The sequence below is a fragment of the Gymnodraco acuticeps genome, unplaced genomic scaffold (assembly GCF_902827175.1).
Source record: "Gymnodraco acuticeps unplaced genomic scaffold, fGymAcu1.1, whole genome shotgun sequence".
Lineage (NCBI taxonomy): Eukaryota > Metazoa > Chordata > Actinopteri > Perciformes > Bathydraconidae > Gymnodraco > Gymnodraco acuticeps.
Window position 1 is genome coordinate 2,404,105 of NW_022990513.1, and position 17,842 is coordinate 2,421,946.

Genomic DNA, 17,842 nt, shown 5'->3' on the forward strand with positions numbered 1-17,842 from the left:
GAAACACAAATATTCTGACGCACAAAATGTTCCTCACCCACAATATGCCCATCAAACAGAAGGCCTATCGTGTGTCCCCATCCAAACTTCAGGTCATAAAAGACCATGTAGAAGAAATGTTAGAAAAATACATTATTGAGCCATCTTCCTCTCCATATGCTGCTCCCGTTGTCCTGGTGCCTAAAAAACAGGATAGCAAACCAAGGTTTTGTGTGGACTACAGAAAGATGAATACAGCTACCCTCACTGACGCCTATCCCTTACCAAACATCCAGGAAATACTAGAGTCATTGGCTGGATCTGTAGTATTCACTTCCTTGGACCTCAACAGTGGCTACTGGCAAGTTCAAATGGATAAGGATAGCCGAGAAAAAACTGCCTTCATATGCCCTTTTGGCCTGTATCAGTTCAAAGTAATGCCATTTGGACTTAAGAACGCCCCAGCTACTTTCCAACGGCTGATGGAGATAGTACTTCGGGACCTACAGGGAAACACATGCTTTGTATATTTAGATGACATCATCATCTATTCTGACACCTTCGAAAAACACACATCTGATATACAAGCGGTGCTAGACAAACTACGTGAGGCTAATCTTACAGTCAACATGAAAAAGAGTCAGTTTTTTCGAACCTCTCTGAAGTTTCTGGGCCATGTTGTTTCCTCTGTTGGTATTGAAGTTGACCCTGAAAAGACAAAGGCAGTACAGCATTTCCTTGTTCCCCAGAACATCAAGGAACTCCAAAGGGTTCTTGGGATGGCTGGATGGTATCATCGCTTTGTGCCTGGATTCTCACAGTTAACCGAACCACTCAACGCCCTTAAACGGAAAGGAGCCAAGTTCCTCTGGACTTCTCAATGTCAGACTGCTTTTGAGGATCTAAAAAAACATCTGGTTTCACCGCCAATCCTGGGTCATCCTGACTTTAAACTCCCCTTTATCGTCTATACTGACGCCAGTGATGTCGGTTTGGGGGCAGTCTTGGCTCAACAGACTGGTCTCGGTACAGAGCAGGTCCTGGCTTTTGCCAGCCGAACTTTAAACCAGGCAGAGCGGAACTACTCGACCACAGAGCAAGAATGCCTCGCTGTCGTATGGGCCCTAGAGAAGTGGAGGTACTACTTGGAAGGCAGACACTTTACAGTAGTGACCGATCATTCCTCACTTGTCTGGGTTTTCAAAACGCAAAAAACCAGCACTCGACTTATTCGTTGGGCTCTCCGTCTCCAGGAGTTTTGCTTCACTGTGGAGTACCGTAAAGGAAAATACAACACAGTTCCAGATGCGCTGTCAAGAGCTCCTGTGGATGATGCCCAGACACAACCTGCCACCTGTGCTGCTGTGCTGCTCTCCAAGAGGGACACCTATAGAAACCTCCAAATTACTGATGAGGACATCTGGAAAGCCCAGCAGGAGGATTCTGTCATCCAGACTCTGTACGATGCAATCATGGAAAAAGGAGAAGTCGTTGAAAACGCAACTACCAAGTTTACTGTTTTGGAGGACAAGGTATACAGAGTAGTGCACTTACCTCACAAAACGTTATACCAGGTGTATATTCCATCTTCACTACGCCAACAACTACTCTACCATTATCATAATGATCCTGTGTCCGGCCATTTCGGAAGTTATAAAACGTATAAAAGACTACAAGCCCTGGTGTATTGGCCTAAAATGAGCATTGATGTGAGAGAGTATGTACGTTGTTGTCAGGTTTGCCAGCTCTACAAACCTCAGACTCGAAAACCTCCAGGGAAACTTCAGCAGACTGTGGTACATGGACCTTGGGAGATGTTAGGAGTTGATCTCATGGGACCCTTCCCAAGAAGCTCTAGTGGTAACCTCTATCTCATTGTCTTTGTGGACTACTACACCAGATGGGTTGAGATGTTTCCACTTCGTAAAGCAACAGCAGAGGCAGTATCCCAGATATTAACAAAGGAGATTCTGACTCGCTGGGGTGTACCGACCTTCATCCTCTCGGACCAAGGTCCCCAGTTTGTTTCAGCTGTTTTTGGAGAAACATGCAAGCGGTGGAACCTTCAGCAGAAACGGACCTCACCGTACCACCCTCAAACCAATCTGACTGAGAGAGTTAACCGGAATGTGAAAGCTATGATAGCTTCCTATGTGGAAGAAAAACACAAAGCTTGGGACAAATACTTACCAGAATTCCGCTTTGCACTGAATTCAGCGGTGCATGAGTCCACAGGAGTCACCCCTGCAGAGCTAAACCTTTGTCGTCCTTTGAAAGGCCCATTGGATGTCGAGCTAAAGCCCCATCTCTGTGATCCTGACACCTCTGCATACACTACAGCTAAACAGATAGCCGAGTTTCAGAAAATGGTAAACGGCAACATGGAAAAAGCAAGGCAGAGACAAAAAATAAACTATGACAAAGGAAGAAGAGATGTGGATTTCTCAGAGAAAGATCGTGTGTGGATAAAAGCACATCCTTACTCAAGGGCTGATAAATCCTATATGGCCAAATTGGCACCTAGGTGGAAAGGTCCCTATCGTGTCATCAGGCAAGTCGGACCTCTAAACTTTGAGGTGGTCCTAGAAGAGACTGGAGAGAACATTCGTGTTGTTAATGTGGCTCAAATCAAACCATGCTTCCCCACTGCTGAAGAGATGGACAGAAAGCAACATCAGCGTATCCTCAAGATTTTTGAAGAGGAAAGCAATGAAGAGGATTTTGTGGGTTTTCCAGCTTAAAGTTGGAACAACAATATCGGAAATAAAATAAGGAGGGATAAGGAAAATAAAAAAGCCTTCCTATGTCAGGCTTCTCTCATGGGGGAAGGAGTGTAACAACCGGTGTTTATGTGACCGGTAGTCACTCACGGTAACGCCCACCCAGCCAGTGATTCGCTGTTGGTTGGCGCCTCATTTCCTTTTCCCCCTATTTAGTTAGACGGAGCCGGAAGGAAAAGGTGTGTGTGCAGCAAGAGGGATCGGCGGAGCAACACGCTCATCTGTTAGCAACCAGCAGTTAGGTCGTTTACAGTCCGTACCGTTTGTCTGGTCCACTGTCATCCGGCATCATACCCTTGCTTCACGTTCCTGGGTTATTGCATACAAAGCTGAAAGGAGCCACTCATCTCACAAAACCTTAAAAACCAGGACTGGATTACTCAAACCGACTGACATTCTCCTGTGGTAATTGACTGTTTTATTTATTTTGAAGGACACCCAGAGTGAAACGTTTTGGATTTACATTTTGAACTGTGGGAAGACAAATTTGTTTGTATTCAAAAATACACTTACTACTTGTGATTATGATTTTGAGTTGTGTTTTTTCTTATATTTTAATGTCATTCAATGTGGGGTGTTTATAGAGAGATGTATACACCTTTGTGCAGATTTACAAAAACTGACTGACTAAGCCAAATCTGAAACGTCAGGAGAGAGACCTGACTGGCACCCCAAATAAGTAAACTGTTACAACATGTACACACACAGTACCAAAGATGGTTGGATACCATGCGCACCCACTCCTTCAGCTCGGTATTCCTGCTCTGCAGCATCCGCTTCTTCACACCTTTCACAATGTGCCACAAGTCAAACTCATGCTTGATGGTCTTGTGGTCCTCACGTAGCATCTTCTGCACTGCAGGGTGGCAGTCTGTGGCTAGTATGGAAATTGTCACATTGTGATCCTGAAAAGATATTTACCATACATTTAATTTAATAAAGCCAACATCTTCAATTTCTATCACACGGGTATATTGTAGCAATACTACATGTACTATTGACCTGTGAAATAAACAAACTAACAATAGAATACCTGTAGTTTGGAAATACATCTTTCAAGTCCAACAGGCTCCAACCAGTAGCTATTTTTGACCTCTGTCACCTTCACTGTCTGCTGGGCAATGATGAGCCTTGAGTTGATATCAAGCATGGTGTATGTTCCAAACGTAGCACAATGACCAGGGCTGTCACATCGCCCATCGCCTGACACAGTGACAACCTGATCGCCAGTTGCTGCCATCACTGCCTCATTGTGCAAGTTCCAGACACTGGTAACTTCCGGCAGCACATACACTCTCTGGATGTTATAGCAGTGTCTTGTCGAGAGTGATTCCAGGCCCAGACACTGGCATATCTCACAAAATGGGCCATAAGCATTTCCAGTCAGGAAAATCGCAGCTAGCACTAACAGGTTGCAGGACATTGTGCCATTTAAGAGGGGTTGAGAAGTCCACACAAACTCATGGCCATCTATGCAGTTAGTTTTCACTGTCAGTCAGGGGCGGACTGGGACTAAAATTCAGCCCTGGAATATGACCCAGTCCGGCCACATGTCATGTCAACGGGGGGGGGGGGGGGGGGGGGGTGGTGGTGGTGGAGATCAGAGATCAGATAAAATAATACAGTACTATTAGTTATTATAAATCAGCTGTTTATTATGCGGTTCAATGGATAATTCTCCCCTAAAGAGAATAGGGAGGACACTCCTCAGATGTCTTAACACATGGGACATCATATAACAGTACACACACACAAATCAGCTGTTTATTAGGCTGCAGTTTAAGGGATAATTCTCACCTAAAAGAAATAAACAAGATTGTCTGAGGCGGTTTGTAAACCTAATGTTGGGGAATCAGCAGTTTCTTTAGTAAGTTGCTTTTTTCTGCAACTCTGTCGATGACCAAGTCATTGTCGAGGGACATGAGGATGTCTTTTTCTGTTGACATAAGCATGAATGCTTCCAGGTGTTCTTGTGACTGTGTGCTCCTTATTCGGCTTTTGATGTGCTTGAGTACAGAGAAACTTCTCTCACAAGCTACCTGTGTCACAGGCAGAGTGAGAAGAAACTTGTATCCTAAACCAAGGAGCTGATAGGCATCTGTGAAGAGGTTGTAGCGTTTCAGAAGTTGGTAGCAACATATTGAGCATTCTTTACAAGAGTTGCACTGTTAGTTTAAAACCTCTGTCTCTTCTTCCTCACAACCAGAGCAAATTCGTACTCTGCACTCTTCAAGTGCAGACATTTTAAGCCGTGGCCACTGGGCTGCCAGACACTTCAACTCAGACTGCAAATTTGCAGCAGTTGCCCTGCTGTCAAACCTAAGCAAGCATTTGCTTAGATCTTGAAATGTAGAGTCAGGCAGAGCTTCTGCTGAACACACTTGGGGAAAGTTTCTTGGATCAAGGACAGCCAAGTCAGCATGCAGAGTGCCGTGGGTCATGAAGCGTCGTTTGATACTGTCTGTGACAGTATCCAGGACCTGGTTATGGACCTCTACTTCATAAGCCCTGTTTGCATCTGTCAATCTCTCATCACTTGCCATTTCGCCAGCCATCATCTTCCTTTTCCTGTTCCTCTTCAGTGGAAGTGTTGTTTCCAACTCAAGCTCACAGTCCTCTTCTGCCTCCAGTTTTGCATTTGCCCACTCAACAAAAGTATCAGCAGCTGTCTTCACTGTCATGAAATCTCTTGTCATGTTCATCAGTGCATGTTGAGTGTCCTGAACCATCCTGTGAGCAGAGAGGATATCTAGTCCACATGTCTGCAAGTATTTTGAAAGAGGTGTTGTCACTTCAAAAATCCGAAGGAAAAGCTGGGCAGTCAACACTGTCTCGTACCTCAGGAGCGCCTCTAGGAATCCTCTTGCTCTGACACGCACTGCAGTTTTCAAATTGGCCTGACTTTGAAATTCACTTAGTGTCATGAAGACATCAATGTACAGAGACTGGTCTGGCTTTCCAAATGAGCCAAAGATCTTCTTCAAGGCTACATCTTTAGCCCACCACCGTGTCTATCCAATTGGGGAGAGGCGTCTGTGTCGAGTGTCCTGGCTTTTATGCTCCCACACATTCATTATTTTGTATGACTCGCGAATGAACACAGCAATGTCATTCATGAGGGAGAAAAGGGACCCACTAGCTATGAACACTTCCGTTGTATCAGACAGAACGAGGTTTAGCACATGTGCATAGCACCAAACATGTACATGGTTTGGGACTTTGGATGACAGGAGTGCGGAGAAGCCTCAATATTGACCCTGCATGTTGGATGCACCATCTGTAGCATTACTGATGCAGTTGCTGATATCCAAATCAAAACGATCCATTACATCTGTCAGCATCTGGACAAAATATTGGCCAGTGGATGCTTCACATTTGACCACTGCAAGAAGCCTTTCCTGGACAGTGTCTGTGACGTATCTCAGAATCACAGAACACTGCTCATGGGACGTAATGTCCTGGGTTGTATCTATTTGTACAGAAAACATACCGCTTTCAGCAACCTCTTTTGCAATGGTCTCCTGAATTAGCCTCTGCACTGTGGAAATGACGTTGTTTACAGTTGTTTTGGATATAAATGTTACAGCAGAACCCCGACCTTTAGCCTGTGAGTGTGACTGGTGCATCTTCTTACTTTTTTCTGTGCACTCAGTGATATGTTCTTTCAGACACACATCATATTTTCCAAGAAGAATGATGAGCTCTAGAAAATTCCCATGGTCAATGTTGTCATCATCAAGAGTGTATGCTGCCTCATATTCCTTCCCTCTGTAGCCAAGTCCTCTCTTTCCTATGAACTTTACTACATCTACCACACGTTCCAACACCTGCCGTTTCTTCTTCACTTGATCTCTGTGGGCCACTACTTGTGATCCATGTAGTAGGCTGGCTATGTCTGATTTGGATGCCCTCAAAAAGTAGGCCTCCGCACACATTCTATGCATGATGGTCCTTTCGTGTTCCTCTACTCTCTGACTGATATGGTTCCAGTCCTGCATGCCACTTACAAAGGGATTGTTTTCAGATGGCTTGGCAAATGCTAAACATACTCCACAATACAATGTGTGGTTCTCTTCACCGTATGTGAGCCATTTTCTATCTGTGCCGTTCATGCGTTTAAACAGTCTTTGTACTGTCAAATATTTTGTTTTGGTCTGAGGGTGATAGGAAAAAAAACTATTGAGACTGTGATTCAATTCAATTCAAAACCTTTATTTATCCAGGTAAAATCCCATTGAGATCAATGATCTCTTTTTCAAGGGAGACCTGACCTACCCGATTGTCGGAATTTGGGCGTTGGAAATACCTCAGGCTTGAGCTGCCGTGTGAGTGGCTGTCATCCTCAGTCCTTGTTCCATCCTCAACCTATAGACAATTATAAATTAATGATAAAAATAATGTTAATTATTTTTATAATACTATAGGCTACTACTTGAATTAATACTTAAATGTTGACAAGTAATACACTTTTGTTTAATCTATACTTTTTTTTAATATAGTCTATTACACCTACTCTCAGTTGTATTTATTTTATTGTTTGCATGAGCAACACACCACACACTAACTGGAAACACTAGGTTGAATATACTTGTCTTCTCTATAGTACTTACCACCTCTTGCTCTTGCCCTGCACTTGCATGTGCCAGTTGAGCTGGTTCTTCCACCAGCTCAACTCTCTGTCCCTCATGAACGCAGGAGGCTGGCTGTATATATGAAATCGCGCCCTCATCATTCTCTTCATCATGCACTTGTTCTAAGCTGCTGCTGGTGATGATAGTGCTTGTAGTTGTAGCAGCGGCGCTGCTGCCAAAAAGGTCTGTCAATTTGCGACATTTATTAGCATTACCTGTGTTAGAGCCATTTTACCTTTTGTTATTATTGTCTGAATGTTGGGCTTAATAATAATATAAATTAGATTATACTGTAAATTATCGGCTATTTTTGTGAGTCACATTATGGTTTAAAATGCATTAATTTAAGGCTCACTTATTATTTGTTATATGTGCGTCAGTATCACGTGCATGGCTATGCCTATATATGGTAGGTTGATAGGACACAGCTGGGGGTGATAGACGGGGAAATGGAAAAGTCTTTTGACCGTGTTCTTTTTGTTACTTTGGAAAATGATACACTTTTGAGTTACTATGAAGCGAAGAAATGTGTCCTCCTGTATGCACCGTGTGGATCAGTGAATAAAGCTCATCTGATTCAACTACGATCTCCGCTGAATTGTTTGGAAACAAAGAGAGGCGCGTCAAAACCCACAACCCCGATAGAGGTGGCTATTAAATGGTAGACAAGGATTAAAACGCCACCACAATAGTCAAAAGACTCCGTAAACTGTGGATAAAGACTTCGAAGGACAAGCACAGGATTCGTGTGGATTTCAGCTCTGCTTTGGAAACAGCGAACGGACGTTCTAAAGTGCCGAGGAGGAGGCCGTGAGTAAACCACGCCGGCCCGGAACTTATGAATGAGACGCTGTTTACAACGGGATCGCTTCGTCAAACAATGCAAGTACTGATGTGTGCATAGTTACGGATGTTTGACAAAACGAAACTGGAAATCCATCCAGTGATATCCTGATGCTTACTGAAGATAATCCGCAATTGCTGTTGGAATGCTTAAACAATGAAATGCATTAACGAACTATCACGCAGCCAGGAAGCGGACGTTAAAGGAATATTTGGCACAAAAACAGGACTCGCGAAGAGCTGTTCTTGGAAATATTAATGACTTTATTTCATGTGGATTAAGTGAAGAAAAACTCAAATAAACAATGGATCCTGAAAAACCTCCAGCTGATGTTGCTGCGGCAGAGGAGAGATTTAAAACTCTCAGCCAATCGCGAAGAGGAAAGCTTGGAGCATGCACCCGCAGAATGAATGAAATTAACCCATTACTGGTGCGAGGTGGAGATGTGGAAAAGGTGGATGAAGCTGTTGCAACGTTCAAGATGTTACTCAATGAATTTATGGAATGTCATGGAATTGTTCAAATGCTTTTATCTGAGGAAATAAGGGAAACTGAGAGAATAGATTGGTATGAACCAAAAATGTCTGCATTCACGAATTTCCTTAAGGATGTGGAAACGTGGAAAAGCTCTCAAATGGATCCTCAGATACTGATTGAACCCCATGACAGTGTTTCCAATGCATCAACCAGGAGGAGCTCAAAAGCAGGATCAGCAACTTCTTCTGCTTCTTCAATCCACCTCAAAATGGCCACAGAAAGAGCTGCCCTCCTTGCCCGGGCAGCAGGATTAAAGGAAAAGCATGCACTTGAAATGGAAAAGGCTCAACTGCAAGCTCAACTGCAAGCTAGATCCGAACGGATAGAAATGGAAGTCAGCCTAGCTGAATCTGATGCAAAAATGAAAGTCCTGGAGCACTTTGAGACTGGTTCACAAAATCCAACACAAGGAAAATATGATGGCATGAATGACTATTTAAAGGACTACAGATTAAAAACACATATGTCAATGGATGCAGAGCCGTCTCCAATTTCCTTTGCTGAGTTCGGATCCATTCCCAAGACACCACTTCAAAGGCTTATACACCAACAACCAAGACCACCAGAAAATATTGATAATGCAAATCAAAGCTCTCAACAAACAGCTAGAGATGCAGGAATTACAGGGACAAATACTAATGACAATTTCCTGACTGTGATGCAAAGACAAAATGACATTGTTAATTTACTTGTACTTCAACAAAAACAAGCATCACTGCCCACTAGGGAAATCCCAGTCTTTGATGGCAATCCCCTGAATTATCAAATATTTGTGAGGGCATTTCAACATAGCATTGAGGAGAAAACCACCAGTAACCAGGATCGATTATATTACCTGGAACAATATACTTCGGGATCCTGCAGGGAACTGGTGAGAAGCTGCCTTCACATGGATGCTAATAGTGGCTTTGCTGAAGCTAAGAGACTGCTAAAAGTGCATTTTGGAGATGAGCTCAAGATAGCAAGCGCATATATGGGAAAAGCACTCAACTGGAACACTATAAAGGCAGAGGATGGAAAGTCACTGCACTGTTATGCACTTTTTCTGAGAGGCTGCTGTAATGCAATGAGGGATCTGCAGAACATGGAGGAGCTGGACCTGCCATCCAACCTACGGCTCATTCTTTCAAAGCTACCTTACAAACTAAGGGAGAAGTGGAGAACAGCAGCTTGTGATATTCTGGAGCGGAGCCATGAAAGAGCAAGATTACCTGACCTTGTTGTATTTATTGAAAGACAAGCTAGAATACTTCAAGACCCTCTCTTTGGTGACATTCCCGATCAACTTAACAGTACAAAGGCGGCTTTCAAGACCAAGACTCTTGTTGATCCATATCGAAATAAGAGCAAAGGGAGCAGTTTTGCAACCACAGTGGCTATAGTGTCAGACAGGCGTGCAGAGAAACTCAAAGAAGACAAATATCCTGTTAAAAGCTACATTTCCTCCACTAACAATGACACCTCATGTACTTTTTGTACAAGTAAACATCCTTTAGCTGAATGCCATAAAATACATTCAGTATCTCATGAAGCTAAAATTGAGTTTCTGAAAGAGAAGGGACTATGCTTTGGCTGCCTGAAGGTGGGGCACTTGAGCAGGAACTGTAACAGGAGAATGACCTGTCAAATCTGTCATGCTAAGCACCCAACTATTCTGCACATTAAAAGATCTTCAAAGCCTGAAACTGAGAACTTTAAACATGGGAAGGCAGAGCAGCAGAGTGGGGGAGCAAGGCCTGATGAGACATCCATCAGCAGTGCTCTTGTTTCAGTAGGAGAAGGTGAAGGAATCGGGGCTGGTAAAGACAGCATACTTGCCATAGTGCCAGTGAAGGTGAAACTCTGCCATGGAAATAAAAGCATACTGACCTATGCATTCCTGGACCCTGGTAGTACCGACACATTTTGCACAGAAGGGCTCATGAGGCGGCTTGGTGCTAGAGGACGGAGAACTGAAGTCCTTCTTCAAACGATGGGAACAGAGAAAACAGTCAGGAGTTTTGAGGTAACAGGTCTAGAAGTGGGACATATGGAAGATGGCACATATATAAACTTGCCCAAGGTTTACACTCAGAACAAAATCCCTGTTACCAAAAGAAACATTCTCACCCAGGCGGACCTCAAGAAATGGCCTTATCTGCAGGACATCCAAATAAAAGAAATAGATGCTGACGTGGGACTTCTTATTGGAGTAAATACTCCAAAGGCTATGGAACCATGGAGAGTTATAAATAGCCAAGGAAATGGCCCATATGCAGTGAAAACACTGTTAGGATGGGTCGTTAATGGTCCACTTAATGCTACCACAGATCTGGATGATGAAACCCCTGTGGCATTAGTGAACAGGATCTCAATTGTTCACCTTGAGAAGCTAATTGAAAGACAATATATTAACGACTTTCCAGAGAAAGAGTATGAAGAGGAAAGACAAATGTCAGCTGATGACCGAAAGTTCATGCAGATTGTATCAAGCTCGGTTTCTCTTAAAGATGGCCACTACAATTTACCTCTTCCTCTAGATAATCCAAACATTATCATGCCAAACAACCGCCAAATGGCAGAGCAACGAGCAATGTCACTAAAAAGGAAATTCCAGAAGGATCAGACCTATGCAGCTGAGTATAAAGGCTTTATGAGTGACATTATCAAAAAAGGATATGCAGAGAAAGTACCATCGGACGATCTACATGTGGAAAACGGCAAAGTGTGGTATATACCCCATCATGGTGTCTATCATAAACGTAAAAAAAAGATCCGTGTGGTCTTTGATTGTGCATCATCCTATAAAGGCAAATCCCTCAACAGTGTACTCCTTCAGGGCCCTGACTTGGCAAACTCATTGATTGGTGTTCTACTCAGGTTCCGTCAAGAGCCCATCGCCATTATGGCAGATATTGAGGGGATGTTTCACCAAGTGCGTGTAAACGAGGAGAACATAAACTTGCTGAGATTCCTGTGGTGGCCTGAAGGAGAAACCAGCACAAATCTGGAGGAATACCGGATGAGGGTCCATCTCTTCGGAGCTGTTTCCTCTCCAAGCTGCGCAAACTTTGCATTGCGAAGAACAGCTGAGGACAACTGTGGCAAATTTGATGGAGAAGTGGCAGAAACAATCAAATCAAATTTCTATGTGGATGATTGCCTCAAGTCGCTAGCAAGAGAAAATCAAGCTATAAGCCTTATTAGGTCTCTCAGAGAAATGTGTTCCCTTGGTGGATTCAAACTGACGAAATGGATAAGTAATAGTCGAGTGGTGCTAGAATCCATCCCTGATGAAGACAAGGCTAAACAGGTGAAAAACTTGGATCTGGACAGGGATAAGCTGCCACATGAAAGAGCACTAGGGATGTACTGGGACATTGAAAATGATATATTCAGTTTCCGTGTGACTGTGAACAACAAAACCCTTACAAGAAGGAGTATACTTTCCACTGTCAGCTCTGTGTACGATCCTCTTGGTCTTCTCGCCCCTTTCATATTGAAGGCAAAGCAAATACTTCGATTACTCTGTAAAGCCCAATATGGATGGGATGAAGAAATTCAGGTGGAACTCTCAAAACCATGGCAGAAATGGCTCAAGGATTTAGACCGGCAAGATTCCAAATTGACAGGTGTGTAAAACCCAAGAACTTTGGAAGAGTGAAAACTGCACAGCTACACACCTTTTGTGATGCAAGTGAAGAAGGATACGGTACCGCAAGTTACCTGAGATTCACCAATGACATGGAGGAGGTACACGTAGCCTTTGTGATGGGAAAATCAAGAGTTACCCCACTAAAAGTCATGACAATTCCAAGGTTGGAACTCACTGCTGCTACATTGGCTGCACGAATGGACAAAATGCTCCGATCAGAGCTACAAGGAGAGCTTTTGGAATCAGTATTGTGGACTGACAGCCAGTCAGTACTGAAATATATTCGAAACAGGACTAAGAGGTTCCACACTTTCGTGGCAAACCGGATTGCTGTTATTCATAACCTCACAAAAGTGAACCAGTGGCGGTTTGTAGACACCAAAAACAACCCCGCTGATGACGCTTCAAGAGGACTGAGCATTGAATCCTTTTACAGTTCAAAAGGATGGCTTCAGGGTCCAGAATTCTTGAAGAAATCTGAAGCACAGTGGCCAAGTATTCCAAAAGAACTTGGTTCTCTCCTTCCAGATGACCCTGAAGTACGCAAAGAAGCGATTGTCACCAGCATTGTCACATGTAAGATGGAAAAAACTCCAACAAGTAAGCTCTTGGACTATTATTCTTCATGGAATGACCTAAAAAGAGCTGTTGCATGGATAATGAAATTAAAGACAATCCTCCTGCAGATGAGAGAAAAAAGAAAAGATGACTCCACTGATCTTGGAGCAAGGCAGGATAAAGGAAAGAGACTGAAGGATCAGATGCTTCTGCTCAATATGCCTACAGCTAATGCACTAAGACTTTCAGTAGAGGACACAGAAACTGCTGAAAAAGCCATTATTTGCCACGAGCAGAGACAGCATTTCAAAGAGGAAATTGCCTTGCTGGAAAAAGGAAAACAGTGCAATAGAGGAAGCTCCCTATACAAGCTGGACCCTATCATTGATGCCGGGCTTCTGAGAGTTGGAGGAAGAACTAGAAAGATGGCTATGCCAACTGAGGTCAAACATCCAATGATTCTACCGAAACATTCTAATATCTCCAAGTTGATATTAAGCCACATCCATAATCAAGTTGCTCACTCAGGAAGAGGTCACATGCTCTCCAAACTCCATCAACGTTACTGGCTATCCGCTGCTAACTCTTCAGCAAGGAGGATCATAAAGAACTGTGTGTTTTGCAGACGCCTACAGGCTAGAGCTGGAGAGCAGAAAATGGCCGATCTCCCACTTGATCGAATAACACCTGATCTTCCACCTTTCACTCATGTAGGCATAGACTATTTTGGACCCATCGAGGTGAAACGTGGCCGAGCTCATGTCAAAAGATGGGGAGTAATCTTTACCTGCCTGGTAAGCCGTGCTGTCCACCTGGAAGTTGCCAGTCATTTGGATACAGCTGCATGCATAAACGCTCTTCGTCGATTCATCTGTCGTCGTGGCACAATAAAGAGCATCAGAACAGATCGAGGCACCAACTTCATCGGCACACAAAAGGAACTGGAGGAGTCTGTAAAACAACTGGATAACAACAAAATCAAGCAAACACTACTCAAAGAAGGAATTGATTGGACATTCAATCCCCCCTCCGGAGCTCACCATGGCGGAGTGTGGGAGAGGCTAATACGACTGGTTAAAAAGATCCTCCATTCTGTCCTGAAGGAACAAACATTGGATGATGATGCTCTGCACACAGCCTTGTGTGAGGTTGAGGCAATAATGAACGATAGGCCAATCACAACAGTGACAAACGACCCAAACGACCTTGAACCCCTCACACCTAATCACCTACTTCAGTTAAGAACAAATCCAATCTTGCCCCCAGGACTCTTTCAGAGAGAGGATCTGTACTCACAGAGAAGATGGAAACAGGTGCAGTACCTTGCTGACCTGTTTTGGAAGCGCTGGACCAGGGAATATCTTCCTTTGATGCAAGAACGGCACAAATGGAATACTATCAAAAGAAACTTCACCCCCGGAGACCTGGTCGTCATCATTGATGAGAACGCACCGAGGAACACTTGGCTCCTGGGACGCGTAGTTAAGACCCTTCCTGGTTCAAAAGGACTTGTTAGGAGTGTCCTGGTTAAAACCAAGACAAGTACGATCGAAAGACCCATAACTAAGTTATGTCTGCTCCTGGAGGCGACAGACTGAGCCTACTAAGCCTTAGCCTTTCAGTCACGTGCACCTCTGACTGTTAGACCAAAGGACTGGACTCTTGGTCTCCTACCCCCTCCCCATCAAAGGCTGCCTTTTGAACGCAGACCATTACAGACAATTAGTACTAGACCTACACACTCCAGTACTAGTCTTACATGGACTTGAAAGTATACAATATACTATGGACTTAAGTATACAAATATGCTACGGATGGACGTTATGTTTTGTTAAAATGACTCTGTTGATGTACTATTATTGGTAATTGCTATGTAATAAGCAATTAGGGGCTGGTATGTTAGAGCCATTTTACCTTTTGTTATTATTGTCTGAATGTTGGGCTTAATAATAATATAAATTAGATTATACTGTAAATTATCGGCTATTTTTGTGAGTCACATTATGGTTTAAAATGCATTAATTTAAGGCTCACTTATTATTTGTTATATGTGCGTCAGTATCACGTGCATGGCTATGCCTATATATGGTAGGTTGATAGGACACAGCTGGGGGTGATAGACGGGGAAATGGAAAAGTCTTTTGACCGTGTTCTTTTTGTTACTTTGGAAAATGATACACTTTTGAGTTACTATGAAGCGAAGAAATGTGTCCTCCTGTATGCACCGTGTGGATCAGTGAATAAAGCTCATCTGATTCAACTACGATCTCCGCTGAATTGTTTGGAAACAAAGAGAGGCGCGTCAAAACCCACAACCCCGATAGAGGTGGCTATTAAATGGTAGACAAGGATTAAAACGCCACCACAACCTGCGAGTGACTTCACCTTTTTTTCTCTTGCCTTCTCGGCCCCACCTTTTTCTTTTCTTTTTCTTTTATTTGTATCCATTTTTTGTCATTCTCCCTGTCTGCCGCGGCGTCTGTGTGGCCGGTCTTTTTTCTTCTTCGTGTGTGATTTTTTGACAGATAAGAAACACACAACTGCATTAGCGGCCGCTGACGCCCTCTGTCGGCCGGAAGCGCAACTTAAATTATGACGTTAAACAAAAAAAATTAAAGGGCCGGCCGTCAACGGCCCTTGTCCACCGGCCGTTCTGTGGTTTTCCAGATTCTACAGATGGCCAGTCCGCCCCTGCTGTCAGTCCAAAGCCTTTGGCTGAACAGTACGGCCTGCTGATCACACATGTTCCGCATCCGGCAAAGTTGCATACACAAAACAGCTTCATCAGTTGTGCATGGGATACCAGATATTTTTTGTCTGACACTGGATCTTCTCCGCCATCCACTGAATGTTCTCCATCATCCTCGCTGTCTTCGCTGTCATTCTGTATAATGTCATCTTCAGTAGGGCTGTAGTCCGACGAAGAAGGCTCAGTCCCTGGAATGCTCTCCCCAAAGCTGGAAGCATCTTCTTCAGGCATTGACACATCAGGTGTTGGACTCGGTGGTACTTTGGCCATTGCATCTGCAGGTGCCAGTGTGGCGGATCCACCAGCAATGTCCCTGCTGACGCAATATGGATGATCATGACTGAGCAACTGACCGTTGTTGATGTCATCGGTCCCAGTCTGTACACTCACCAAAGTCACAGTTTTACACGGGCATGGTTCCAGTGGTTCCGTCTGTGTGGCCACAGTCACTGACTGCCCACGTTTAGTTGTGTGTGCCTCCAGTACCTGGGAATCATCACTTGCATCATCAGCACCTATGCAGGATGTATCTTCTGTCTGACAGGACAACAATCCTGCAGCAGTATGGACAGCTCGTTTGACCTGAAACAAAACAATATAAATATGTTACAGGTTAAGGTGAACTAGAAATATTCAAAATCATGACTATGATAAGTTGGCCGGAAAAACCCCAACGCCACTATTTACCAATGTGATTATTCCATAATGGTAAAATAAAGAAACTGTTCATAGAAACCTAAGAATTAAAAGAACGTAATCGAGCCACCACAGCCCATCAGAGAGCAAACAATCAGCCTGAGCTCCATGGAGATGCCCTATAATTATGTAGACCTATGTGTATCTCGGCCGTTGGAAAAAAAATAGGAAAATATTTGTTTTTGAAGACTATTTAAGCAAACTCTCAAACTGTTATTACTCAGAGCAAAATATATTATTTATAAAGGATTGTGTTATTATTAAGCACTCAAGCAGGGCTAACGATGGGCAGTCATTTTTGATGAAGTATACTCCTACCAGGCTACCACATGTACCAGTGGTCAGTTGACATATATTTTGTATTATTTTCCAACACCTCATACATCTTGGCAATACCATCCATTGAACACCTAGTCCAGCAATACTATTCTTTTTAGGGCTGTTTTCGACAGATGAGCGTGTGTATGCCAGTTTAATTAGTTGAGCTATAGAACACCCCCAATTCTCCATTGTACATCATAATAATAGCTACCATTTAGTTTGGACGCTATTGCGTTAATTAATAAGGTCACACTGTGTCAGTAAATACATGTGTGAGCTAGTAATCTGGTAGTGCTGCAATATTTACCTCTCTCTCGGCAGCTGAAGCAACTCGTTTGGTGGCTCGAACTTCACGTTTGTTGACACTGACATTGTCTTGCGCGGCCGACGTGCTGGGACGGTCGGTGTTCCCGACTGCATACGTTGAGAAATCGAATATTGTGGGAACAGATCCTGGTTTCAAATCCGATGTTTTGTATTGAACCAGGCATCCAGACTCATCAAACCTCATTTTGTGGACATAATCGTCATTTTTAAAGTGTTCGCTGCACACACGTGCGTACTGATTCAGCGGCGGATCGGACCGTTTCATGGAAATAACCCATGCTTTGAGCAGCTTCTCATCCGTTAGTGGCAGCCTATGGAAATGTACTTCATCCTTCTTCGTATAAAATCCATTTGTGCAGCCTGGGGCAATACAATAAACTCCTGACGACGACCGTTTTCTTGTAATGTAAACTACTGGTGCATTGCCCGCCATGTTGTTTGTTATTGAGCTTTGGCCCAGGAAGCCGTACCCACTCAGTGACGTCACTGGGAAAGTCCCGGAGCAATGGAAGCGCCCATGGTCATTAGGCACGTATTTCAAAAAATAAATTCGCGTATCTCGATCGTTTACATTGGAAATAGACTAGATAAATACATTTCCTAATGGGAATATTGTCGCATGGAAAGCAGTTTGAAAAGTGTTTCCATTTCCCTTTAAGTAGGCTATTCACCAGTCATTTTAAACCTCTTTCCAGGGGTGCCGTAAACATTCTCCCTTCCTGGTGGGCTCTGTGGCAGCGCCTAGCTGTAAAAGTTGGGACGCCGTAACCACTCTCCCCACCTCTG